A 19,300-nucleotide genomic window follows, 5' to 3' on the forward strand; every position below is an offset into this window, starting at 1 on the left:
AGATTTGATTATAAAGGAATGTGGTTTCCGTAATGGGTGAGGCAGCCCTATAGAGAGAGGCCCTCCATGGCTGAGTCTGGAAGTGGACCCTTCAGCCCTAGTTGAGCTCTGAAAGGACTGCAGCTGCAGTGGGCAGCTTGACTGCAACATCACAAGGGACCTACAGCCAGAAGCATCAGCTGAGCTGTACCCAGATTTGTAGCCCACAGAAAACTGTGAGATAATATATAAGCACTGTTTTAAGTGGCTAAGTTTTGAAGTGATTTATCAAACAGCAATAGAAACCTAATATGGAACTCACAAAAACATCTAGACTAGGACAGCAATGATTAAAACAAGCCATGGAAATGGATTAAATTTTGCATTTAAGAAATATTTGTGGAGTATCTATGAAACCAACATTGTGGTGAGTTTTATTTAGATTTCAATTTATATCTGTAATGATAAATGACGACCCAATCCTCAAGAATCATAGTCTCAGGAAATGATAGACAAAACCACAATGCATGATATGACCCAGGAATGTAAACAGTGTTAAGGTACATAATATAAGGGAGAAAGACCTGGTCCCGGTTCCAAAAATCAGGAAAGACTTTCTGGAGAAGTTGAATTCTTAACTTCCACAAACTTATCTACTTATAACTATGTGTTAACAAAGTTCCCTTTCCTTCCAACAATGCAAAATTTAAGGCACCCCTAAGTGGTAAGGACAATTTTCCTGTCCATTACACTAAGACATCTATAATAAATTTATTTAAGCTCTTAGGGCAAGAACATATATCCACTTTTGTGATTGCTGAAAGGCTAAAGCTAAATTATATATACAGTGGCTACGAATAAAATCAGGCCTTTATTTCATATGTTTTGTTCGATGTAACTTATTTTTACTCTTATCATATTTGTACTTTTAAGGAAACTCATACCACTTTTCATAGTAAATAAATGGATTCTCAATTACGTAAGGAATTGCAATGAAATTTCAAAATGCTATGAGTGCTCCAGCAAATGTATGAGCAAACAGCAGTGAGAGAACAAAGCAAAACTAAACCTATTATTCTACCATGACAAAAATCCTACTTTTGCTGGTTTTTTCCCCATATCTGTAATGCCACCAACATGCCACTCTTGCCTAAGATAAAAGACCCTCTCCTTAACCTCCCACCACTTCTACCACTGCTTTGTTTTTCATTTACACTACTTTCGTCCTAAAGTTTCATTGATTCCTGTTTGAATTCTTGCAAAGTTTAGAAACACTGCTTCTAGTGTAACCTTGATCAGACTCGATGTCTTTGGGAAAATCACCTCAGTTGATAACCCAGTACCTGCATCTCAATATAACTAGTTACCAGTTAATCTTACCTTGAATATGATTCAATTGTTACGCTGTCATGGTGTATTATATTCCTTTGTTTGCCACGCATGTCTCACCCACTATACTATAAGAGCCTCAAGAGTGAGGATTATGTCTTTTTCATCTTTTTTTCTACAGTTCCTACCATAGTGCCTGGCAAATAGCAAGTGTTTAAACAGCTGTTGATAAAAATAAAACAGAAAAGCCTACAAATTATTCTCCCTCCTTTTGGGTTTGCTCTCTCTTCATTAGTCTAACACACAAATCACTTCCAGATTAAGCTGCTTAGAATAAAACATGGATCACCTTATTCCCCTGCAACTGTCCCTCATCACATAATGATGAAATATAAATGCCATAATAGTATAGGAATCCAAATCACAAGAACCTATTTGCCACTACTCTGCTATATCTACCCTATGCTTCCAATTTCCCGAATATCCCCTGGCTTTCTCAGCTCTGTATCTTTACTCCAATTGGCCGTCCATTTAAATGTTCACCTGCCCAAGTGACTAGGTTTGTTAGGGAAACTCGGTTTTGTTAGGGAAAATTTTTGAATGAAAAAAATATAAGTCAATGGGTCTATAACTCATTATCACCTTCTGGAGGTAAATTCAGCAATAAGAATAAAAAGCCTTTAAAATATTATAGCCATTGAGCCAGTGATGCTAATTTTAGGAACATTTAGCATGCAAAATGAGCACTATATATATGTATGTATATATAAATATATATATAAATATATATATATATATATAAATTTATCCATAAGGATATTCTCCGAGTAATAAACCCAACCTAAAAAATTTTTTAATCATTTATGTTTATATTAACAGATAACAATGAAAAATATGAAGCATTAATTCATATTCTCAAATAGAACAAAATAGATTTGTTATAAAAATAATAAAGAAATTCAACAAAGAATACGTATATTAGCCTAATGTTGTTTAAAGGAAAAAAACAACAAAACAAAAAGCAAATGCTATAGAACAAACAGGTAACAGAAGTTGTTTTTAGAAAACAGACTCATTCACGATTTCAATTTTATTTTGCTTTTATGTATTTTACTATTTCATATAATAAAACTATCTTTTTAAATAATCAGTACAAAGTAAAAACTTTTTTATAGCTTCAAATCTTTTTTCCAAATGGTATTAAGTATATAAACAAGCAATCACTTATTCTTACCTGGGTAGGTATGTTCAAATATAGTTGAAGGAATATGCAGACACTTGACTTTCAATTATACAGTTCCCATCTGAACTTGCCTTCAATTACTTTCTCTCTTGTGTATATCAGATGAAATTACACATAACTAAAAATAAAATTAAAATTGGACTCAGTAGAATTAATCAATAATTATATTTATGTGTATTTTAATTTAGATATTACAATGCATATTCTAAAATTCCAATTACGTTTCTTGTGAAAGTTCAAGAAAGCTACCCAGTAACAGGAAAACAATGGTAAAGCATGTCATTTTTTTGAAAAGGTAGAGTAACAGATTGTTAGATAAGGGCAAATAGTAGGATTGCTAGATAATAAGTTAAATGTTTTAACTCATGGATATGTTACTATTAAAGAACAGTGATAGCTGGTTGACCATATACCCCCTTTCTCCCTCAGGCTGTACGACAACTAGGCCCAGCTGTCTCCTTCACTTATTAGCTAATTAGACTAACCAAGCGCATACTCTGTCCCGGATTAAGAAGGTGAAACAGAATTTTAGAAAGCACTGATCTATGTTAACTTTCATTCCACTTCACCTGCTACAGAGAAACATTTAGGTAGCTCACCCTTCTATTTATTCTCATGCTGTTAACTAGAACAGACACAGCAGCTAGTTAAGATTCTTACATTTTTATCCCAACACACAAAAGGAAAAAGTCCTTCCAGATGCAACAGCACAAATTATGCCTTCCCTTAATTCCATCATTTCAAATGGACCTCTGACATAAATTCAATAGCAGCCAAAAAAATTCATAGTATTTCTTCTTGCCAAAACAGCAAAAATATGCTTTTTTTTTTTTTGAAGGGGAGGAGGAACACAAGTACAAAAACATATCTAACTCTTTTGTTGTGTCTCCCTCCATAACTCTGATACAGACCATCGGTAAAGCCAGACCTGTATTCTTGACTTTCTCAAATTATAGACTAAAGCCGGATCTCAAATACTTTATTTCTGACTCTTTGTTTGTATCTGAGCCATCTGAATATTCTGAAACTATGTTTCTAACTTAGCCACAATTTTCTTTAGAAGTCTGTTTATCTATTTGTTCACCATATTCTTTTTCATTTTCTATCATAACTTTAGAGATAAAGAAAGAAGGGATCTTAGTTTAGGAGGCCCCAGAGGCACATAATTCAAGTAAAAAAAGCTTATTTGGGAGATGCCAAGGGAGTGGGATTATAGGCAGATCATCAACAGCATCTAGCAGAGAAAGCAACGATTGTAAAATCTGAATTAAAATATGAGCAGGGTATATTTTAAGGCCATTTATAGATACTTTATAATGTTAGTGAAAAAAATGTTTATCTACCCAATGATGCTGTTATTTATTAAATCATATGCATGGTATTCTCTTAGCATTGACTCCTAGGGTATATATAAATGATACAATTCATCTTATCTTTCCTCAAAATGTAAAGGCTGCATTATCACCTACTTCCAGCTTTAGAAATAGATCTGTTCATCCTGGACAGGAAATTTCAAACATGGCACAGCTAAAAGGTAGCCATGAAACTGTGCCATGATTTCCAAAGTGATTAACCAGATCATTTTTTCTCTTTTGTCTGCTTGGGGAAGGGGGAGAAAAAAGGAGACAAAATTAGTTCTTTTTTAGCGTAATGGTTATTTCCTTATTTATTTTGTTTATTTAAATGTTGGTCTAATGGAATGAAATAAGAAAGAAATCACCCAAGATAACATAAGTAACTTTGTTTAAAAAGAAAACTGCTAAAAAAAAATCCCATTCCAAACAGTATAGCAAAGTAAATATTTTCCTTAAAATGGTTAACTCAACTTATACCCACAGCTTTTATTTCTATCTCAGATTGACTGAAATCCATTCTTACTGTGGAAAATACTTTTCATCCTAGAATATTTTATGCAATATGACAGCATAAAGAAGAGCACAAAAATACCCACATCAAAAAACAAGAATGAACTTGTGCCTACTTCTATCTTTCTTCTTGCAAGAAAGTGACATATACTGTGAAGTGGATGTATTATTCCACTGTCTGATATGATTAGATTTGTTCATTTAAAGAGCACTTTAAATATTCTTGCAAAAAATTAGATATGCTTATGAGCTGCTCTTTTGAACATATTTTTATTTTAAAATATAAAATCTTGATTTCCAATGTGAATGATTCTTAAAATTTTAGTATGAACATAACACACTCAATTTTATACTGTTTTGCCACCATTTATTACATATTATGAAATTTAAAGAGGTACATGAAATTAAATGAAGCCAACCATTTCTTTACCAAAACCTTCATTTTTTTCCAACAGTATTAGTTTAAGAAAACCATTATGAACATTGCAATATGACTAGATGCCTCTATCTGTTAATGCAACACTTGTATCTTTAAATATTCCACACACAACAAAACCAACCTAAACAAACAAGCCAAGTTTAAAGGTATTTTTACTTGTCTTCTTCCTTAAGAAGATGGAACCTGTGAACCACCAGTTTAGAAGTTGTCCAATGAAGAAATTGGTTGGCAGAGGGAATATCATAAGCAAAGGTACAGTAATAAGAAAGAACATGCCACCTTTAAGGACAGGCCAGTGGTCAGGCATATATGATTTGAAAATAGAATGCTTATGAAACTATTTTATAAGAAATTTTTGCAGTAAGGTAAGGCCATATCAAGAAGCCTCCTGAATGCCATGCTAAAATTTGGATTTTATCCTAAAGGTGACATGAGGATGATAAAACAGGGAAGTGGTGCAAGAAAATGTATTTTAGGTCGACCATGTGGTAAATGTGGCTCTGAAGAGACCGTGAAAGGGAGAAGGTGAGACAAGTAAATTGTTCCTTAGAAATTTGTGTATATTTGTTAAATGGCAATGCAAAATAGAAATAGACTCAAGGCATTCGTATTTGTAAGATGTAAAAGGGGAATGGTGCTTCGGATTTAATTTAGGTAAGAAGAGAGCAAGACCAAGACAACCCTGACCCAGGCCTTTCCTATTCTCAGAGATGTCAGTCTGAACCAAGAATTGACATCATTCCTTTTTGTTCCATGTGCATTTTAAGTTCTCCACTCTCAAAATGGTAAAGAGAAAAGTGACACAGGCTGAGACATGACAAACTATTTCAGAATTAATATCAATTTTAAATTCACCAATTTGAAAACAAATTAAATCGAGTTCATTCCTCTACATTTGACATGAAACTTTTAGCAGTGCTTTGAAGCTGTCACCAGCAGGAAATTTTCCTAATTAGAAGAAGTAGGAGAATAATTATCAAGTCATTCACTCTTTCTGCCTGCAATCAGTGGAAAACCCAAGCAACTTTCTGTGAAACTTTTGGCTATTATATTTTTCAGTATAAATAGGTTAAGGTAAAGTCTTTGTTCTTTTTAACATTAACTCCTCACAAACTCTGACCTCTCAAATATTTAGAACCTTTTATGTAAAACACAGCATAGGCACTAAGATGAATTCGAAGTAGTGATAACTGGCCACAGACTAAAAATTTACTTGAGTTAATGAATGATGTATGGCAGAGTGAAATTCATACCAGGGTACAGTAACTTTTTAATGCAATGGGAATTTGAAGAGGAAAATACATCTGACTAGGGAAAAGAATGGAAATCTCAGCAATGTTTGGAGGAAAGAGGGGGGAAAAAGAAAAAGAAAGAGCAAGAAAGCCAGAGCAAAGCCAAGAGTGAGAGCTAAAGGAGGAAGCATTTCTCCTTCAATCAGTAATCAAAAGTTCTGGGATTTACTCTTATTGAGTCAATAAGGTCACACACACACACACACACACACATACACATCCCTAATCAGTCACTGGGGGTATAGAATCACTGATGGGCTTAGGCCATTCGAGATACCAATAAGGTCAGTTCTCCTTAGCCACATGGCTACTACACATGATGAAAGATGAGTTCCACCAAGGAAAAGCTGGTCTATTATAAACACAGGGGTAGGGAAATTAACAAATAAACACTTAACTATATATTACATAAATGTAGAAAGAAATAAATGAGATAATCCACAGTGCCCAGCACATTAAAAAAAAAAAGGACCTAGTAATTCAAGACAATTATTTTTACTTATGATGAATTGTTCAAAAGTTCCACACTTTCATACTATAAATAGAACTGCAATACATATCTTCATACATAAATATTTGTGCTCATCTCACGTTATTCCTTTATTATGGCTTCCTAGAAGTTAAATTACTAGGTGAAAAAGTATTTGATCTTTGAAGTATTTTCTTACATACCACCAAGACGCTTTCTAGAAAGATATACCAAAATAGACTTCCCACCAATGGCAGATGATAATGTTAATTTCAAATCACCCTTTCCAGCAATGACTTTTTTTCTCATCTTTTGACAATTTGATTGTCAAAAAATTGTCTCTTTTTCTGAAATGTGTACTTCTTTAACTGCAAGTGAAGTAAAATTTTTATGTGTTTAATTTATTAAATAATTAATTTATAATTTTTATTTTCCTTTTGGTGTGCTTTTTATTTTTATGTTTTAAGGAGTTTTTTTGAGACTTTGATTCAAACATTAAGTCTCAGGACCTTTGAACTTTTTATTCCTTCTGCCTGCCTTCATTGCTCTTCTCTCAGATAACTATATTCATTTCCTCAACTCCTCCGCTGAATTAGGAAAGACTGGTTTTTATTTTAGAGTTTCCCTTAATGTCAGTTACATATTTTAAACACAAAATCATGTAAGTCGCTAATCCTTAAATTAAGACCTTAGCTATGAATTGACACAAAGGTTTTAAAGCAACTAAGTCATTATCAAAAGTGTCAAAATTTTTATTTAGTTAATTGTTAAAATTTTTTTTGTCTAATATATTTTAGATTTAATTAGGTTTAATTTTTTGAATTAGTCATCATATTTAGTTTATCTCCTAACACTAAGACTACTTCTAAAACACTGCAAATACAAATTTCAGCACCAAGTTATTTAGGAACAGAATTTTTCCCAAGTATTCCCCAGTTTTTTTCCCTCCTCTTTCCTGCCTTTTTTCTTTCCACTCTTCTTTCCTTCCTTCATCTCAGAAGATGAAAATTATGAATCACTATTCTTTAGTATAGTAGTTTAACACATTAAAAACATATTCAGGGGACTTCCCTGGTGGCGCAGTGCTTAAGAATCCGCCTGCCAATGCAGGGCACATGGGTTCGATCCCTGGTCCGGGAAGATCCCACATGCCACGGAGCAACTAAGCCTGTGCGCCACAACTACGGGGCCTGCGCTCTAGTGCCCACGAGCCACAGCTACCGAGCCCGTGCGCCTAGAGCCTGTGCTCCGCAACAAGAGAAGCCACCGCGGTGAAAAGCCCTCGCACCGCAACGAAGAGTAGCCCCTGCTCGCGGCAACTAGACAAAGACCGTGCGCAGAAACGAAGACCCAAGGCAGCCAAAAATAAATCAATTAATTAATTAGATAAATTTGAAAAAAAACATATTCAGGTAATTAAAGAAAAATTTATAAAACACCTACCCTAAAAGCCACACTTAATTTTTAAAAGACCTTATATTGCTACAAAAAACTGTAAAAATGTGTAAATATATTTCAGTGTGTATGGAAACAGAGCACCTATTCAATACAGGCTCTTATTAAGCATTTTTGTAAATAGTCCCATAATGAAGGGAATCAAGAAACTGTGGTTGATTCCTCAATGAAAAATTAGACCAGAAAGCACTCATTAACTTGGATTACATAAAAAGTCATTAGTTTAATTTTTCCAGTCCTGTGGAGTTTAATTTTATTCATGTTAATATCCATGAAATGAGTAATGTATTTAAAGGCAAATTTCAGCGAGCCGTAATACAGTGTTCCAATTTCCCACAGTTAAGGAAAGGTGGGGAGAAGAGTTTTACTAATCCTTGTCTCTATTCTAAATTGAGTGCAATATCATCCATAATTGGATATAATTAACTTAAATTATACAAACACTATTTGATAAAATCTGCAATACCTCCTATAGCAATATAATTCAGCACAAAAAAGGTGTATAAAAGTATCTACTGTTAACCAAATAATTATTATTTTACAGATGAGAAAGTCTCAGACATGCTATGATCACAAGTATTTTGTACGATTGGTTATGTTCCAAGGCCTTTCTTCAGCAATCAAACATTTTCAGTATCGAGGTTTTGCAATCATTCTTTAAGTTGCTCTATCACAAAGTATTAGTATACCAATTTAAACTGCTGCTCTTTTGCTCAATGGGACTTATATATAATGGTGCACATTTCACTCTTCATTTAATTTAATATATACATACATTGTGCTTTGCTGTCACCACCACCTCTCACCAAAACAAAAACAACGACAAAACAAAATACATTCTCATGATAGCACCCTGGGTTTCCCTTGCAGACCTGCACTTCTTTCCTCCTTCCTGGTAGTTATGTTTGCCTGAGGGTGATTCTAGGTCCAGGACTGGCCAGTAAACGCACCATAACCCTAGTCATAATTATTCATTTTAGGAATGGAAAGTTGGACTAAGTTAAAACAAAGAAAATCAAATCAACCCTTTTCTAAAACTATTTAGAAAGAAACAATCCCTATTCACTTGAGTTGACTAACTGGGGGATTGAAAGTCTAGTGGCTATTTTGTCTTCAGGATTCCTGCCCAAAAATGAATCCAACTCACTGGAAAACAAAGCTATGAGAGTGAGTGCCTGGATCCAGCCATGTCTGAAGCATCACTACAGAACTTTCAATTATGATAACCAATACATATTTTGTTTTGCTTAACTGAGTTTTAATTGGTTTTGTGTCAAGTACAACCAAATAATCACTCTCAAATATGTTATTTACTAATGTGTAATACACATTTTGGTGAATTTGTACGTGATTTTGCTAAATTGAGCTCACAGTATAAAATAATAATGGGCCAAAATGATTGATATATTAAAAACAATAAAAATGTTCTACAAAATTGTCATTCAGCAACCTTTTTGGTGTTTTGAAGGTATGTGTTGTTGTTGGAAGCTGAAAAGGGACATAATGTGCCTGCAGTAGATTTTTCAGGATTAGGAGGGCAAAACATACACTTTAAAACGTTTGTGTTTTCTTAGGAAATCATACAGTATATCCTTTCATTAAATTTAGGTTGGAGTATGACATTAATCCCATCTTCACTTCTGCTGAAGACAGTATAAATGTGATTGGTTTAAACAATTATAAATAAACAGATTCAGGATAGGTGTGAACAACTTGATAAATCTGATATGCAATAAGAAATGTGGAGCTTTACTAATTAAAAAATTACACAAGATGAATAATATCTCTTCCTTCCTGCTGAATTAATATTATGGTTTACGTGAAAGAAAATAAAAAACTGATTGGCAGCTGAAGAGAATTATTCCAACTTGATTATACTCTAATAAGGTACTTTCTTATTTCTTTGAAGCTTTTCAGAAAGACACTAGGTAAGTAAATCTTTTGTGCCTTACTAACTGGTCTAGAAATTCCTAAAGCAACTATCTGCTTTGACACCTGGACCTTTTATAGACTTTCACTGTCTGATAAGGATTTGATATCAACTATGTGGTATCTGAATGACCTATATAAAAAAAAAAAAGACTTGAACTATCAGTGTTTATAGAACTGGAAAAATAAACTTTATTTTATAAAAGATCTTAGGATATATAAGATACCTGGGTCTACAATTTCACAATTTCATTTTTAAGACTGGGTGTGCAAGATATCATAAGGCACCAAAAAGTTCTCCCCAAATATTAGCTATAACGAAATAAAAGTTTCACTTACTGAAGTTCATTTTTCTTCATTGCTCCTTTTGTTAAGAAAAAAAAAATTATGGCCACTTTCCTTTTTTCTTAAATAGGTTTAAATATACTATCTAAACATGCATTGCTCCCCAAAGGCAGCTGATTCTCTTCTAGAATCTTCTCTCCATTTTACCCCCTCTTTTTACACCTAAGCCCCATCTCAAACAGAATTCAACAAACTATAATCACCAAAGAAAGAAGTCATAGATTATAAATATATATTTGAATCATTCTTTCCCCTGACCTCTCAGGATAGAGACTGTGCTATAAAATAAATACATAAAACACTTACAATAAACAAGCATTATATTTACCCAAGCTATAAACATCTTTCTCTTCAGCCTTCTCTGTTACACATTTTCCTCACCAGAAGAGAGACATTTCTATCTTGACTTGACAAAAGACAAAAAATATCTCAAACTCTTTCAGTTATTCTTCAGTTACTCTGTGATAAATGAAGATAGCTTCCTATCTGTGAGCAAAGAAGATTGCAATCATCTCATCTGAGCCTAATCTCCTGAGACACAAGGTCTCAAAACCCAATGATATAATTTAGCATAGATACAGCAAGCGTTTTCTTGGTTCAGAGATTTATGGGAATAGTAAGAGGTGTGGAAATGTCAACATAATTAGGTCTAGTCTAATTTTATTTGATATTAAATATTTTATACGTAAGTTAGGTCAGAGTAACCTACAGAGCAGTTGTAACAAGATGCCTATAACACTTATCCTCCCTCTCTCCTGGGGTATTTGCAAAGGAGTTATGTATGAAAGCACTTTCAAAACTGTAAAGGACTATACAAAGAGCAGAACATATTACTAAGCCAAAAAAGATGCATTCCAAACCTAAGTGTCCATAGACAGATGAATGGATAAAGAAGATGTGGCACATATACACAATGGAATATTACTTAGCCATAAAAAGAAATGAAATTGAGTTATTTGTAGTGAGGTGGATGGACCTAGAGTCTGTCATACAGAGTGAAGTAAGTCAGAAAGAGGAAAACAAATACCATATGCTAACACATATATATGGGATCTAAAAACAAAAACAAAAACGGTTCTGAAGAACCTAGGGGCAGGACAGGAATAAAGACGCAGATGTAGAGGATGGACTTGAGGACACAGGGAGAGGGAAGGGTAGGCTGGGACGAAGTGAGAGAGTGGCATGGACATATATACACTACCAAATGTAAAACCGATAGCTAGTGGGAAGCAGCCGCGTAGCACAGGGAGATCAGCTTGGTGCTTTGTGTCCACCTAGAGGGGTGGGATAGGGAGGGTGGGAGGGAGACGCAAGAGGGAGGGGATATGGGATATATGTATACGTATAGCTAATTTACTTTGTTATACAGCAGAAACTAACACACCATTGTAAAGCAATTATATTCCAATAAAGATGTTAAAAAAAAAAAGATGTATTCCAGGAGCATTTATGACTTGTGCTGAAAAGGTAAAATTTACAGCCAAATTTCCCTTTTCTAACAAGTGATATTACACACATGCATGTAAACTTTTGCAAAGACATGTCATCAGAATTCAACACTGAGCCACAGAAAACAGAAAAACATGTAATACCAACTATGCCTAATTTCCAAACTGTGAGTAGTTAAAAGAAGTAGGGCTTCCCTGGTGGTGCAGTGGTTAAGAATCTGCCTGCCCATGCATGGGACACGGGTTCAAGCCCTGGTCCAGGAAGATCCCACATGCTGCAGAGCAACTAAGCCCGTGCGCCACAACTACTGAGCCTGCGCTCTAGAGCCCATGAGCCACAACTACTGAGTCCACGTGCCACAACTACTGAAGCCCGCGTGCCTAGAGCCTGTGCTCCACAACAAGAGAAGCCACCTCAATGAGAAGCTCATGCCCCATAACGAAGAGTAGCCCCCGCTCACAGCAACCAGGGAAAAGCCTGCACGCAGCAACGAAGACCCAACGCAGCCAAAATTAATTAATTAGTTGATTAATTAATTTAATTTAATTTAATAAAACAACCCACTTTATTAAAAAATAAGTAAATGATTAAAGAGCAGTCTTTTAATGTTCTGAATCTATTATTATGAGGAAAGTAATAGTATTTTAGCCATAGCAGGTCACTCCTCTGGAGCACTCATGACTAGATAAAACTGGGCAAACCAGTCTTCATCTCTTTGCTATGCATGAAAGCATTTAAAATCAAATCAGTACAGTACATTCTTTCAGGCAATGAAGACTTCATTTAATATCGACAAAGATATTACCAAGAGCACATCCTCTTAATGTTTTACTGTAACGACTCAACAGCAAAAGAGGTGAAATTATAGAAACAAAAAACTTCCAATTTCATAGATTGAGGCAAAGAGGAAACAATGAGCAAGGTACCTGTTTAAAAGATTTACCTGTCTCCAAAATAGGACTGAAAGCTAGTTCTCTAATTTGTAATAATCAGACTATGATGTTATAAGGATGTTCTTTCCTATATCCTCCCCGGTTTTATTCACCCAATGAACATTTATTAAATACCTGCTCAGTGCTCTACCCTCAGGATACAGATGAAGAAATGGAGCTTCGAAACTAGTAGAGGAATCAGACATGTAAGCATATGATAACTTGTTATTATAAAAGCAAAAATAGATGTCATCTTATTAGGAGCTTGCATCTAACTTAATTCTTAATTTCTAAATAGTAATCTATTTAAACTAGGTGAGCCACTGATGATGATTAATCTTTTAGGTTCTTCTAACTTTTCAAAATGTTTTCACTGGTATAACATTTTATTTTCAAAATAACCCTGCCCATATGTAGGGCTGTGTTTCCTTATTTTTCCAAAAAGAAAATCAATACAGTCAATATTGAGAGATGAATTACAAGCATCAGAACCAAGACACCACAACTCAGTAATTCTACTTTCTATTCACGACTAGAGGGTAACACATCTAGTTTGCAAGCTAAAATCCTGTGTACTGTCTTTTTATTTCACACATTTTTGGTGAACTTTAAATTGTTATTGATAATACTGGAAAAGAAAATCCCTCACCCATTGTAGCTAAAGCATGCTTTTGTGAGAAAATTATTCTAAGCTATGAATTGCTTATTATCAATGAAATAATGATGAAATTTATTTTTTGTCTGTTAGAACCTGACAAGAAGAGCTTTTACAGAAGAAAACAAGACACAGTGTGAAGTCTGAAAGAATATACCAGGTGCTTGTACACAATGAAAATTGCTGCCTAATCAAGGAAACCATACTTTTCAACCTATTTACATCTTGCCAGCTGAATTATAAGTACAGCAATCACAGGCTTACTGTCTATCTGAATTAGATAAAAACTGCATCACTTTCTTTGTGCTTGGTACATAGTACATGCTCAATAGATACATGGCAAAGATTTGGGGGAGAAACAGCCAAAAGACTGCTAGAAGAGAGAAAAGTCTTATGAATAGGTTATCAAGTTCCACCTTGCCAAAAATCAAACAAATAAAAAAACTAACAATAATAATAAAACCACACACATACACACACACACACACACAAACAGAAGCAACACATACATTTAAAAGCATATACATTTAAAGACAACCTCCTCTCACATTTTAAAAATTCTAACTCTGCTTTTCTTCTTTTTTTATTTTAACATCTTTATTGGAGTATAATTGCTTTACAATGGTGTGTTAGTTTCTGCTTTATAACAAAGTGAATCAGCTATACTTATACGTATATCCCCATATCTCTTCCCTCTTGCGTCTCCCTCCCTCCCACCCTCCCTATCCCACCCCTCTAGGTGGTCACAAAGCACCGAGCTGATCTCTCTGTGCTATGCGGCTGCTTCCCACTAGCTATCGGTTTTACATTTAGTAGTTTATATATGTACATGCCACTCAATGGAATATTACTCAGCCATAAAAAGAAATGAACTTGAGTTATCTGTAGTGACTCTGCTTTTTGCCAGTGTTACCTGTGTACTATTTGAGTATATGCTCAGGGACTTTGCAGATAAGTAATTTATCCAAGAGAGAGACAACACTCTGAGATGCAATCTTTATCACTTTTTAAAACTGAAAGAGCCTTACCTACTTACAGATGTCTCCATTATCAAATAAGTTTAACTCCCTTTAGAAGCTGTTTATATATTTTTAAGCCCCACCTATGGGCTGAAATAACCCATAAAGTAGTAAATGAAAATTAAGTTGGAAAGAAAAATTTGTGAATTAAATGAGGGTGATAAATAAAATATGCAATGAGAGTCAAGGAAGGCCTCTAACACTAAGTGAGGAACAATTATCTCTCATTTATTGATTGTTTCATCAAGGCCCCAATACATGGAGGGCCAAGGATGAGCAGGTCACTGGGCTCGTGCTTCGGGTTCTCTAACCACTGCACTCCTTGTGCCCAAGTAATTTCTCACTATAGGCAAACTGGCCATCTGTTTCTCCCAAAATGCCTGCCGTGCCAATAAATCCCATCTGTAAGGGTCCTGCCCTCATCCTCCTGCTAAGAGATTAACCTGCCAGGAAGCACTTGGCATAACCCTTGGCCTCTGAGGAGACCAGAGTGAGCACCTGAGCTAAGGCTACATCATCTAAGGCTTAAGTGGGACCTCGTGCAAAAGTTCCACCTAAACAAAGTAACAGTGGGTTACCTGAACCAAGGACATGTTCTAGATTCTGAACTCTGACATGGAAGAGAATCAGACTATTTGGGACAGAAAAATAAGATGCAGGGAGAAAACGTTTAACAGATGTTCTGAGGCAGTAGAAATCATGAAGAATAACGACTATGAGTGATCAGAAACTGAGTCAGAAGAAAGAGAAATATAAAGAGAGAGGATGCTGGTAGCAGCAGGAAAAGCAGACAGAAGGGAGCTACATCATTCCAGTGGCAGAGAATCAACTCTGTCACTAGGGGGCAGAGAGGCAATCAGCTCAGAGCTGTACTGGTTACTTCCCATTTCTGAATCTCAGTCCATTTTCCCTGGATTCCCTTAAAGGCTGGACACATGTCTGGGACGCCTGTCTTTTTCATTCCTAAACATAACCTTACTGAAGTAACCTGAGTGAGCCCTTTTCCTCGCATCGAAAGAAACTAACATCATCTCTTCTGTCTGGGCTCAACAGTCACCTAAGGAATCAGTCTCAAAACCACAAATGAACAAAACTTCACCATATATAACACTGTAAAAATAATAGAAAAAAATGGTATCAAATTAATACATTCTCAAAGAATTATAGTAATCCAATGAAAAGGAAAAAAAGCCACACAAATTTATACAGCTCAAATCACTGAAAAAAGTGTACTCTCCAAAAAAGAAAATATGTTCTACATCTTGTAGACATCTGTTCTCCTACAGCTAATTCAAAAGCAAAAACAAACAAATCTGTGCTGATTTTTCTCATTCTTTGTAAGAACAATAAAGCAAACACAATTTATCTACGGCTTCTGTATTTTCTTTGCTACGCGTAAAACATTTTTTTAACTCAAGGCTTAAAAAAATACAATACATTCTTTTCAATTTTATGGACCTCCCAACACCAGGTAGTCCATACATTTTTTTCCTAGATTATCCTTATTTATATATTAGATTTTATTTTCCTATATTATAAAATATTAGGTACAGAATTTTTACCATACTTAAAAATGATACCCTGGGCTTCCCTGGTGGCGCAGTGGTTGAGAATCTGCCTGCCAATGCAGGGGACACGGGTTCGAGCCCTGGTCTGGGAAGATCCCACATGCCGCGGAGCAACTGGGCCCGTGAGCCACAATTACTGAGCCTGCGCGTCTGGAGCCTGTGCTCTGCAACAAGAGAGGCCGCGATAGTGAGAGGCCCGCGCACCGCGATGAAGAGTGGCCCCCGCTTGCCACAGCTAGAGAAAGCCCTCGCACAGAAACGAAGACCCAACACAGCCAAAAATAAATAAATTAATTAATTTAAAAAAAAAAATTCTTCTGTGCTTTAAAAAAAAAAAAATGATACCCTGCAGGGGGGAAGAAGGAAGGAGGATGAGAAAAAGGGAAAGAGAAGGTCCAAAGGGAGAAGAAGAGAGGGTAGGATGTAGAAAGGATGTAAAGGAGAAATGAAAGGATGCAACGGGGGGAGGAGAGGGAGGCAAAGGACGAATGCTGACAGTGTGCCATGGAGCGCCACAACATCCTTGCCCCCAGCCTTCACTGCAGGTCCCCACCCGCCCGCGCTAGAGCCAAAGCCCAGCAGGGAAGAGAGCAAGTAGGCTTTTCCATTTCTCATTCATTGACGTTGGTCACTCATCTTACTGGCTGAAGGACATGCTGATTGTTCTGACTCACCGCCTCCTCCCTCCTGAAGCCACCCACTCTGGTAAGAGGATATAGACACCCACGTTCCTAATTGTGTACCCCTTCTGTGGGCCTCGGTACATAACTGTTATTAACTTGGTACCTGTTTCTGAGTTTCTAGGATAATGCTGTACTTCTGTCACACCTCCAGACCTAAAACTTGATGAATAAATCCTACTCGATGACATGGGCTGACCTAGAACTCAAAAAAAAAACACCTGTGAAAGCCCAGGATATATATGTATTAAATGCCACCTGATTCTCCATGGCTGTGTCAGACCCATAAGTCAATGCTCCCTGTTGCTTCATCCTGAACTCCTAGGGCTAATCTATTTTCTCAAAAGTGCCTGGAGGTAGTCTAAGGTAACCTTGGACACAATAGTTCTGTGCACCCACTGGAACTCAACTGTCTGCCCTATGGCTAAGGTAACTTCCCCAGCCCCTGCCCTCTCCTTTATCCCTTCCGTCAGTTCACACAGAGACAGACAAATGCTGAGATAAGAGAAAAACTGGAATCATTGCTCCAGTAACTAAAATTCATTCATTTAACCAATATTTATTGAGCGTTAGGGATATGTCCAGACGGTAGAGATATAATGATGAACGAGACAGATTCTCTGCCCTCAAGTAATTTCTGTTCTATTTATCTGCATTTATAGACTAAAATCTAACCACATACAAAGGTAAAATCATTGTCTGTTTGTTACTACAACAAATAAAAATATGTGAGCTCTCTTCTTGGAGACAGACCACTCCAAATGAGTTGGGCTTCATTAGAACATGGGTGCAGATGCTGAGGGCCTAGTACCATGAACCTGGTACTCTGAACATGCTGCTTGGGATGTAAAATCTTCACTTTCCTCTGTGAATTCTCTCCACAGACATCTCTGTACCAATAAGTTACCCAGGTAATCCTGGGAATCTGAAAGTGTTCTCAGTGGGCACTTCCCGTCCATGTAACAGGACTGCAAACTCCCACGAACAAAGCCAACAGGAATTTCTCTGGTATTTGCCAGCACAGCATTGCAAAAGGGCTTCTGATTACTTGAGCACCATCGGCAGGATGATCGGATAGGAAACAACAAGGACTTATTTATGTATTTAACTATAGCAAATGATTCTTTTGAGCAACACAGAGGGAGGTAGGCTAGTTCTAAATAAGACAGATGATAAAGTAGCCATAGCGTACATTAAAACCACTGCATGTTAATTGAAGATTTTTAATATACCTTTTGAAAAACTGCAGACACAATCTATAATAAGCAATATTACACAAGCATATGAAGTATAATTAGCAAGACCATTGCCACTGGTCAGCTCCCAAACGTGTCACAAATTAGACAACTCTAAATAAGCCCTTATCTTCATGATTGTCAAAGCGGCTCTGCTCCCACATTTTTCAACTAGGAAAATGTTGCCAGCCCTTCAAGTTACATCATATTTCTCCCCTTTACTCAACTCCCTATAGCCTGTCACCATGTCTTGTCCATTTAACTTTCAAAAGAGCTCTAGAATCTATTGCATCTTCTCCATTCCCTCTGCCAGACACTAATAACACTCTGTCTTGAATCGGACTAACTCTCCTTACCTATATGTTTCCCCCAGATCTTACTCTACCTCCTGGCAGCAATAGCTTGGAAATGCAAATCTTGATTCTGCCACCCACCGATTAACCATCCTTCAGTGCATCCTTGGAATCTGCAGGATAAATTTTACACTCCTCCATAATTTGGTCCCTGCAAACACTGCTAAACCCAACTCTCGTCAACCATTACTTGATGCATATCCATTGCTTTCGATAGTTCCTGTTCAATGGATTCAATTCCCTGAGTGACCACAAAGTTATTGCAAAGCATCTTCAAATCCACAGGTGCACCAAGCACCTTCTATAGACTAAAAATGTCACACACGAAGACATACTGTAATTGTTCAAAGGTGTAAAAATGAACCCTTGAAAGTACCAAAGGAAAATAGATGTTATAACTCTGAATTCTCACAAGTACAAGTGACAAAAATAATATTTTCCAGAAGAAAAAATAGGCAATAATGTCAATAGAAAAGATATTAAGAATTGGGAAGGAGATAATTTTTTTCAAAATTTAGTATTTCCATTGTTCCTGGGAAATGAAGAGTGGAAAGGGCTTTCCAGTCACTTAGACAGCTATATCTTCCACCTGTCTTTAAAATCCATGTTTGTTTTTTTTTTAATTAGACAGAACCCACCTCCTATTAAGCATCAGTTTCTTTTTCTGTGCCTACTCTATTCCTTTAACTGGTTGGAAGTAAGTGGTGATAATTCTTCAGATGCTTCAATTGTCACATATTTGATAGAAAAAGCCACTGTGCACACCAAAGGAATCAAAGAATGTTCTACTCTCTTGGCCAGTATTACCTAGCAGCCTTCTAAATCAGATAATAGAGAAAGAAATAGAAAGAATCCACACTCTGCAATGTTCAGAGGCTTGTGAAAGAAAGACAATCATTTAATATCTCGGCATATGGCTAGGAGAACTGTAGCTACTCTTTCTGTGAAAGGCCTGGAGTCATCGATGAATGTAAATTTAAGACTTTAGAAGAACAAGCAACAAATTAACAGGCGTACTTTTAAGTCCCTCAGGCATTTAATAAGGGAATAAAATTCACATCTGT

General features: G+C 36.0%; 1 protein-coding gene and 1 long non-coding RNA gene across 13 annotated transcripts in view; one reads left to right on the forward strand and one right to left on the reverse strand.

Annotated features, from left to right (window-relative positions):
* The window catches only part of GULP1 (GULP PTB domain containing engulfment adaptor 1), a 367,595-nt gene that overhangs the window by 175,448 nt on the left and 172,847 nt on the right, over nucleotides 1-19,300 (reverse strand). For 9 of the 12 annotated variants that reach the window (XM_082397569.1, XM_082397571.1, XM_082397576.1 and 6 more), the window contains exon 2: nucleotides 2,543-2,669. The exons of 2 other annotated variants lie outside the window; for them this stretch is intronic. The gene's annotated coding sequence lies outside the window, so the exon portion shown is untranslated. Of the gene's footprint in view, nucleotides 1-2,542; nucleotides 2,670-4,020; nucleotides 4,148-19,300 lie in introns of all 12 variants that reach the window. One more of the 12 variants, XM_082397570.1, reaches the window with a different exon arrangement.
* The window catches only part of LOC309631338, a 103,672-nt gene continuing 100,345 nt past the window's right edge, over nucleotides 15,974-19,300 (forward strand). The window contains exon 1 of the long non-coding RNA XR_014246206.1: nucleotides 15,974-16,166. This is a non-coding gene — a long non-coding RNA (uncharacterized lncRNA). The remainder of the gene's footprint in view (nucleotides 16,167-19,300) is intronic.

The sequence above is a fragment of the Balaenoptera borealis genome (assembly GCF_965194805.1).
Source record: "Balaenoptera borealis genome assembly, chromosome: 6".
Taxonomy (NCBI): Eukaryota; Metazoa; Chordata; class Mammalia; order Artiodactyla; family Balaenopteridae; genus Balaenoptera; species Balaenoptera borealis.